Source organism: Peromyscus californicus, unplaced genomic scaffold (genome assembly GCF_007827085.1).
Source record: "Peromyscus californicus insignis strain IS unplaced genomic scaffold, ASM782708v3 Scaffold_8__1_contigs__length_139910024, whole genome shotgun sequence".
Taxonomy (NCBI): Eukaryota; Metazoa; Chordata; class Mammalia; order Rodentia; family Cricetidae; genus Peromyscus; species Peromyscus californicus.
Window position 1 is genome coordinate 5,512,832 of NW_026294606.1, and position 9,650 is coordinate 5,522,481.

Genomic DNA, 9,650 nt, shown 5'->3' on the forward strand with positions numbered 1-9,650 from the left:
AAACTAGTGACGGCTAGAGTCACAGGTGCTGCTGACAGCCTCGTGGGGATGGAACCTGGGACCTGAGTTACCAGAACACAGCAAGAGAAAGGGGATCCGGGTGCTGTGAGTCAGGCACCAGGTCAGTGTTTCTTCTTCAGCCAAGAGTGATTTTCCTGTATGGGGCTGAGCTACCGGGGTAAGGGTCCCTAAAAAGGAGGTCTCCCCTAATGTCACTGAATTCTTTCACTCCTTCCCTGGCTTGAAGCAAACTGTGCTGTGGGAAGACTTCACAGGGAGTAAGGAGAAGACTGTGGGAGCTAAATTCTACCAAGAGCCTGTGGAGCTTAAGAAAGAACCCAGGGCAGACCAGAGGGTCCAAAGTACCATGAAACCCCTGTGTCCTGAGTTCAAACCTGGGAGCCAATAGTCAAAGCCTGAAATCTCTCCTAAGCAAAGTCAGGTCTGTGAAACAGAGAGCAGACAGAACTGGTCTGAGCACTTGGTGGCTGCTCCTCGTGGACAGCAATAGTGAGGTCCCCAAAGGAGACAGAAGCTGTGTCTGTTGGTCTTCTGATGGAGAGTCGGCAACATCAGGTCTACAACATTCTCCAGATCTGCTTTGAGCAAATGGCTGGGCAAGCAAGGGCATGGAGGTCCACAGCTAAAGCAAGTCTCCTTTTGGAACACGTACAGCCACGATCCTCAAGAAAGATAAGGGTGAGACCTCCTTTGGGAAGTTCCAGTTTTCACTTTGGCACATACATTCTCTTGTTTTATCATCACCAAAAGATTTGTTTTCATAAAAATCACAAGTTTCTCAGTCTCATCAGCCTCAGTTCCCTTAGACCCATCTCGGTGAGACCAGGAAGCAGGCTAGACCCTTCTCAGTGAGACCAGGGAGCAGGCTAGATCTTTCTCAGTGAGACCAGGGAGTAGGCTAGAGTCCTTTCTCCATAAGATTGTCATATAGGTAGAACCAAATCAAAAGACCATGGGACCCAGTTTTCATACACACTATTTCAGATTGATTGGGTGAAATACTCAGTTTACAGTAAGGACATGATTCACGTTCTGTCAAAATCCATATAATTACAAAAATGTGTTTAAATCATATCACATGTCATTTGTTAGGAACTGAGAAAGAGAGTTCTTTGCCATCTGAATGAACACCTGTTTCAGGCAGACAGGCAGACCTACAGAGCAGCCACACAGCATGAGAAGAGGGTGCCGCTGAGTGTGGAAGGGAAGGCGTGAGGACAAGAGGAGGAAGAGGGGAATCTTTAAAAAGCAATAAACAAATGGAAATCAAAATCAGAGTGAGATGCCACAGCCTGCCTGAAGAAGAGCTAAAATTAACAGTCCGACTCCAGCAAGGTAGCACAGGCCAACTACAATGGGCCCTTCACACATTGCTTGTGGACTAGATGGTACAACCACTTTGGAAACATTTAGAAATCTCTAGTAAAATGTGCAAAACCATCCTGAAAACAATACATGCTGCTGAGGGTTCAGTGGGACAGCTGTGCTTGGAGAGAAACTGGTGTGGCCTCTACAGACATAATAGAGGTTCCTCAAGAAACTAAATCAGAACTCCCATAGACTATAGCAGTCCCCCGCGTTCACCCAGAGAGCTCTGATGTGGGCATCCCACAGAGAGGTTCGCTGTCCATAGCTACCGATGCTCTTTACACTCCAGCAAAGATGTTGGACAAGACGAGGTGCTCATCCACAGGGGGACGGATGGAGAAGATGAGCTGTAAACACACAGTGGGGTTTTATCCAGCTGTAAGGAAGAATGAAATGAAGGTGTTTGCAGGAAAATGTGTGGTGCTGGAGAGAACACGCTCAGTGAATAAGCCAGACTCAGAAAGACAAATTCCTCTGCGTGCATGCGTGCGTGCATGGGTATGTGCGTGTATACGTGCATGCGTGTGTGATTTATATATGACAAGAAAGCTGAAACAGAACTACTTGGAAGAGGGATGGGACCAGAAAGGGGAACAGTACTGAGACTAAATAAGAGCAGATCCAGCAATGCATGAGTATGAAGACATCCTGAGGAAGCCCATTGTGTCCTATGCTAACTTGAAAGAACTGACTTTTTTAAACCTCAGATGGTGTTGCTCCAAACTCCAAAGCTGTCTACCACACCCCATATAGTTTCTCACATGGCCCTGGGTGCCTTTGACTTTCACCCATAAAGCCACCTTGTAAAACTTGAGCCCTCATAAATACCACCTATAAACAGAGTGGCCCAAGGTGGTTTCCTAGGAACTTTATTACATTGTGTTCTGTTGCCATTTACAACCCAGAAAACACCCACAGTCTTTACTCCTAATAAGGGTAAAAAAAAAAAAAAATGAGGGTCCAAATTACACAGTTCTTAGTAGCACTTAATTGCCTGTGCCTGGGATACAGCCAGCCTCCCACCCCCACCCCAGGCCTTCTGCAAAGGGAGACTCACCAGGCCACATCACTCTTGTAAAACTTTCCTGATTGGAGGTGTTTTATTATTCATATAATTTTAATAGCATCTCAGTGATTGTTTGAGGGGCCTAATACAACTTAAGTGAATGCTAAGGACATTACAAGTAGCTCCTTTTAAATTTTTAACCAGAATAGAAGTTTACAAGAAGCATACACTCTGAAACAGCAGGACAGGAGTCGAGAGAGTTTAACAAAGCAACTGAATTCTTCCTGGGGCCCACCTGCACATGCCCCTAACAACTGCAAAACTAATTGCTTAGTGATTTTTCTACTACAAGGTTGTGATGTTTTCTAACTTACAGACCATTGTCAGGAAGAATTATAAGGAAAAATATAGCAAGAAAATATTCTGTTTTTCTTAGACAGAAGTCGATCAAAAGCCACTGGAGAAGAAAAACACTGACTAAGACACGTGAGAACCAACACTGTATGATACAAATCTCCTTAAAGCACCGAAGTGGCCAGGCTTAGAAGAGGCCAATGGTCAGCTTTCATGGATGGGAAATGAGTTTCATTAAATACACAAATAATGCTAGCACGTTAATAATCAAACCATAAACCGTTCCCAGCATCCCATCAGATGTGGTCTATCAGCAACATTCTACATGATGATGACGTACATGATCCTGCTGGTACATTAGGAAACTCAGAACAGAATCCCTCCCAAATCCAGATGCTTGGGCCCCAGCTGTGGGATAGTGAGACATCTTGAGAAAGGCAAGGTTGAAGGAAGAGGGCCATGAGCAGAATCACATTTAAAATTCTTGTTTACTATTAGAGTGTGTGTGTGTGTGTGTGTGTGTGTGTGTGTGTGTGTGTGTGTGTGTGTGTTTGCAGACATGTGGCCTAGCACATGTGTGGAGGTTGGAGATGACTTTCAGGAGTCAGTTTTCTCTTTCCACCAAGGTTTTCAGGGATTGAACACAGGTTTTCAGGTTTGAGCAGCAAGTTCTTTTACCCACTAGGCCATCTTGCTGGCCCTTAATAAATATTTTCACATTTACTAAGACACAATAGTAAGGTAAACAGCACACTGTATTGACTGTGGACAGTAGTGATCTTACACATCTTGGATTAGCAATAGTGGTCTCTGTGCAGTTAATCTCTGAGTTCTTGGCTCCTCGCTGGTATTTATTATGATTCCCTTCCTTCAGATTTCAGAAGGACACTGTGGGTTCTCTGTACTTGAGAAGGCAATACAGACTCCATCTTAGGGAAGGGACACCTGCTGTACTCAGTTCCAGGAAGGACCTCAGGAATGTGCCATGACAGCTAGAACAGATACAGGACAGTATGCTCCTGTAGACATTCTGTCTGTGGTTTGTGGCCCTTGAAGATATCTAGATAATCCTGCTGAGCAGCCCAGATAATCCTGCTCAGCAAGTTGTGGTTCCCCACCAAAAAGTCCAACCCAATAGTTTCAATGTGGTTTTGCACCAAAAGGCTAGACCAATAGTTTCAGAAAATCACCTTGCCAAATATCCCTTCTACCCAATCCCAAGTTGCCAAAGCATGTAATTCCAGGCTTGCAGTTTTTGCCCATAAAAACTCTCTACCCCTGGGCCCTCAGCTGCCACCACTACATTTCCCTACATCTGCCTGGTGGTGGCCCAGGTTCAAACCTGACAATAAAAGGACCCTTATGTGCTTGCATCGGACACTAGCTCCTTGGTGGTCTCTGGGGGTACAGGTACAACACACTCTTGTAGGTTTCCTCTCTTCAGCTTTCCAATCAAACATATTCCACCACACAGATTTGACAGCCCAGAGCCACAGCCACCTCCTCTCCCAAAAGACTATCTGCCTTGGTCTTTGAGAAATTCCAGAGTCTTTTGTTTTCTTCTTAATGCATTTTTGGGGTTTTCCTGCATGTATGTAAGTGCACTAAGTGCAATGCCATGCCTACAAAGGGGTCCCTTGGAACTGGAATCACAGATGGCTGTGAGCCACCGTGTGGGTGCAGGGAATCAAAACCAGGTCCTCTGGAAGAGCAGCCAGTGCCCTTTACTACTGAGCCATCTCTCCAGATCCAGAGTTTATTTTTCAAACAAAACCTTTTAAAATGTCTTGAGCTGATGTATGCATCCACTCCAGGTATCCTGCTCTTCATACATTCCTCCTGATTCTCAGAACATCAACTTGGAGGCCAGTGTGTTTACCCTCCTCCTGTTTCCTCTCCATACCAGGGTCTGTTTTGGAAATCCATCTTTTCTTCTCCTCTTCTTTGGCTGCCTGGCCAGCAACAGTGGAGCTTCACCTACCATAAATGATGGTTAGGTTTCTGTGGCAGCCTGGCTTGTCTATGGTACTCATATTTCAGTGAAACGCTGGTCTTGGTGTTTCTGAGATTCAACTGTTCTGTAGGTAGCATTGGCAATGGATGGCTTTAAGACGATTATGGTGTGGGTGGGCCTCAGGTTAAAGCCTTCAGACCAAAAAAATAAGGTTTCCCAGAAGAAATTCTGCCTTAAGACTACAAGTCTCACTGCATGGTGATGGCACACACCTTTTATCCCAGAACTCAGGAGGCAGAGGCAGGTAGATCTCTGAGTTCTGAGTTCTGAGTTTGAGGCCAGCCTGGTCTTCAGAGCAAGTTCCAGGACAGCCAGGGCTACACAGAGAAACCATGTCTTGAAAGAACAACAACAACAAAAAAAAGACTACAAGTCTCCCCTTATCTGAGGTTTATGTTGGAAGCAACTCAATAACTATTTGAAGCCATACATGATAACAAATTTGCACTGTTTTTGTTATGTATGCAGCCCTGATGAAGTTTAATTTACAAATTAGACATAAAAAGAAATTTAAAATAACATGTAAAAATAGAGCAATTATGAAAATGTATCCCATAATTGGGTCTTCTATTCATCAGGAGCTGGACTTTGAAATGGGACCTCAGCCCCTCCCTCTCCACTCTCCTTCACTTCAGCCATGAAAGACAAAGCTTTGTTCTGATCAATCATGGGCCTCAACCTCCAAAACCAAAAGCCAACATAAGCTGAGCATCTCTAACTGTCCCAGAGACAGAAAGCAATGCCATTCTTTCACTTTCCAGTTTCTCTCTGAAATATCCATTCAGTCTCCATCTTTACCTCTATGGGATTTGAAGGCTTATTTTCTTTTTTAGGAAAGTAAAGGTTACCTAAGCACAGTTCTGTAGCTAGAGTTTTCCTGCCTTGCCCACAGTCAGGACAAATTTCTGTCACCAGCCAGTCCCACAGCCACTCAGGCCCAACCAAGTAAACACAGAGACTTATATTGCTTACAAACTGTATGGCCGTGGCAGGCTTCTTGTTAACTGTTCTTATATCTTAAATTAATCCATTTCCATAAATCTATACCTTGCCACGTGGCTCGTGGCTTACCGGTATCTTCACATGCTGCTTGTCATGGCAGTGGCTAGCAGTGTCTCTGACTCAGCCTTCCACTTCCCAGAATTCTTCTCCTCCTTGTCCCACCTATACTTCCTCCTGCCTGACTACTGGCCAATCAGTGTTTTATTTATTGACCAATCAGAGCAATTTAACATACAGACCATCCCACAGCACAGTTCCTGTGACACCATGATAGAGTGGAGATGATGGGAAGGGATTCACATACTGGGTAGGAAGAAGGGGGACAATGAGAGATATCATCACACCTTCAGAGTGACGGGCAATGTAAAAATTAATTGTTTACGTGGGAGCCCACAAAGATTCCAGCTTGTGATTTGACTTAAGGTCAGAGAGTCAGAGTTTATGTTGCTCTCCAAGGCTGCATAATAGGGTGCAAAGGCATCGTTACCAGGTGTCTTATACTTCAAGGCCGAATCACAAGATGCTTTGCCGTGGGGCATGGTTACCAGGTATTTTGAAGGTCTACACTTGGTTGTATGTTGTGCTTTGATCTTGAAAGGTCTTTTGCCTCTCCCCTTGCTAGTGTATAAAAAGCCCATTAGAAGTAAACTTGAGGCTGCTGGGTATTGACCCAGGACCCTTCCCAAGCTATCGTGTGTCTCTGTCTTTCTCTCTGTCTGTGTCTATATTTCTTCCTACTACTTCTCAATTCCTCACTCCTCCTTCAAGGGACCTTCAACAGGTCAGAACTGGACCCCAACACTGGCCGCTGACATATTTGTGGCTAGAATTTTCTATTTAATATTTTCTGGCTATGTGCTGTGGATAGCTTCAACTGTGGAACACAAAGCCATATGGAAGGGATGACTACCACACAGCTTCAACTCCTGCCCAAATTCTACCTGCCAGCCTGGCCTGGGATTGAGATTCTTTTGCTTAGAGTATTTGACATTGCTGCTGCTGTTGTTGCTGTTATAGCAGTGGCGGCCACCACTGCTACTGTTTCTGGGATTACCATTTCATAATTACTTACTACAGCTAGCACAGTGGAGACCCTGGCAGCAAAAGTAGCTACAATGGTTAATTAATCTTTCATTCTATTGGGCATGATAAATTTAATTCAATAGTTATATACATTTCGATTGGCTTTGAAAATTATAAATTTATAAACTCAAGTTCCATTTGCTTTTGGGATACCATCTTACACGGACTCCAATTTGCAGTAAGGCTCGTTAAGGAAGGGAATGGCTCAGTTGCCTTTAGCCTACTGGCTATAGGTGGGTTAGGACTTCTGTTGGTCTTTTCTGTGTCGAACACACAGATTGCAAGCCCAGTGCCACTTTGAGATCTTTGGCAGCAGTTAACTCTGCAACTCATACACGATTGAGCCTGTATAATAATGAGTATTCAGAGATGGGTAATGCTTGGGGGGTGCTCATCAACCTAAGACAGAGCGCCTGTGTGGCCTGGGTAAGGTGACCTGCTGACTTCCCATGCAACCTAAGTCAGAAGCTCATTTTTTAGTAAAAGGGGGGACCTATAGGTCCCTGACCCCCATTTTCGGTAACTGTTGCCTTGCTTGCTGACCTTGACCTTGATATCCTCCCTATGCTAATTCCCTGCCGGGTTCCACCCTCCTGGGTGCTTAAAGGAAGTTCCTTGTCTGTGTATCCTGCATAATGGGCGTTAACAGCTTAGATGCAAGATTGTAAAACATCAGTAGCGAACTTCTGTCCTCAGGGTTCTCCCATTGTGCTGTAAGCCTGTATTTAAGACCTCTTCCCTCCTTCAATAAACAGCATTTGTCATCAAAAAAAAAAAATGAACGTAGTGCATTCGTCTTGGATGGTTTCCCCTCTAGGCTGGTGTGCTGATTCTTCATACTTGCCAGGTGTGTGGCTGCACTTAATTGTTGACAGGCATCTCCAGGTTGCTTGGAGACACTGGCTGATCCAAGGACAATGAAAGCTGCTGTTGTTGCCACAGCCACCACCACCAAAAAAAAGAAAATCTCCAAAGGTGCCCAAGTCAGGCCTGACACACCCACCTTCCTTTTTATTCTACCACAGCTGATTGATCCAGAGCAGCAGACTCCTGGGTCACCCATCTTCAAAGAGGAATCTCACGGTACATATTAAATTTTATCTCTTTTTTTCCCATATTCCCACCCCCCCAGCTAAGGACCGAACCCAGGGCCTTGCGCTTGCTAGGCAAGCACTCTACCACTGAGCTAAAACCCTCAACCCCTCAATTTTTATCTCTTAATATTCCACTGGTAGGAGATTCTTAAGTCCTGCAGTATTGCTATAATTTAATATTACTTCCTCTATTTTCAAACTGACCTATAATTTAAACAAACTGCCTGGTTACTTGATCGTCCGCCAACACTGGGTTTACACTGGGTGATGATTCAGCCAGGGTAGATGTCTACATCACACAGTGCTGCAAGCAGAGGCAGTATTTTCTTGGACTTAAGTTGGGAGAGGGTTCTAAGTGTTAGAAATCCAAACCCCTGATCAAAAGCTAAGCATTTTTTCAAAACAACTCTTCTTATTTCTAACTACGTGGGTCTAAATACCTCTAAATACTTCAGTCCTCTGCTGGACCTAAACAAACAACATACAACCTACCTTATTCCCAGTAGAAGAATAATCATGATGATCAAGTCATTGGTGGTGTGCTTATTGACCTGGAGAATAAAACTAATGAGACCACACCACCCACAATGTATGTTGTCAGGATTAACCACCAAGAACCATTAGTGGGGGAAGACTGTCAGCCAAGAGAGGGTGCCTAAAATATCCTTAGATATTTTATCCATGTAGAACTGGCCACACTCCATCCTGGTGCCCCACAAATGAACACTGAAGGAAAATTGTTCCGCTCTCCCTGGTCATTGAAAAGACCAAAATATCACAGAAAAACATGGCGGAAGTGAAGGTCCCATCACCTCTCAGCCACCCGAGAAGAAGACTGTAAATCCCATGACTGTGCAGCTCCCACTTGAGGCCCTTGGCCCTGTGGGGGCCTTTTGGTTGCCCCGTACAGATCCACCCCTGAAGTTCTCATCTTGGTTCTCCCTCACACTGCTGTAGATGCTGCAGAAAAGGAGCCCCAAGTCCAGCGGGTGAAGCGCTGTGTCTCTCAGGCAGACCTCCATTGTGTATCAGCAGCTAGAACCAACTTGAAAGTTAACCAACCCCAGGAATAATGGCGTAGGTTTGCGATTCCAGCACTCACCCTTTAAGAGAACTGAGCAATAGATCACAACTTCAAGGCCAGCCTGAGCTTCACAGAAAATTCCAGGCCAGTCTAGACTCTAAAAAAAAGAAGCAAGAAAAGTTTTAGGAATGGGATGGGGTGTGGCTCGGTGGTAAGACACTTGCCTAGAATATTCAGAGCCCTAGGTTTAATCCCAGCACTTCAAAGAACAAAGGACCGAACAGTCTTCCATCAGACCAAAGGAACTACTGTGCAAATGTGCAAAGATTCACTGCACAGCCCGAGCTTTCAGCAATACGTGTAAAACAGTTTGTCTGACTATGGGTGAACCGCTGTTCTCTGCTGTATAATGTGAACAAGGCAGGTTCTTCAACCTCACCAGCCTTCTCTCTGGTGGAGCCAACAGCATATGTTAGTAAATTTTGCTTAGTTGCCTAAGACAATCCTGTAGAAATCCACAGGCAGAAACGAATTTGAGAAGGAAAACAGAAACTCAGTTTTGGTGATTTTCCCCTGGAAAGTCAAAAGACAATTAAGTTCAAGGATCCTTAGAATCAGAGGAGGCCCGGGCTGTGGTGGTGCATACCTTTAACCCCAGCACTCGGGAGGCAGAGCCAGGGGATC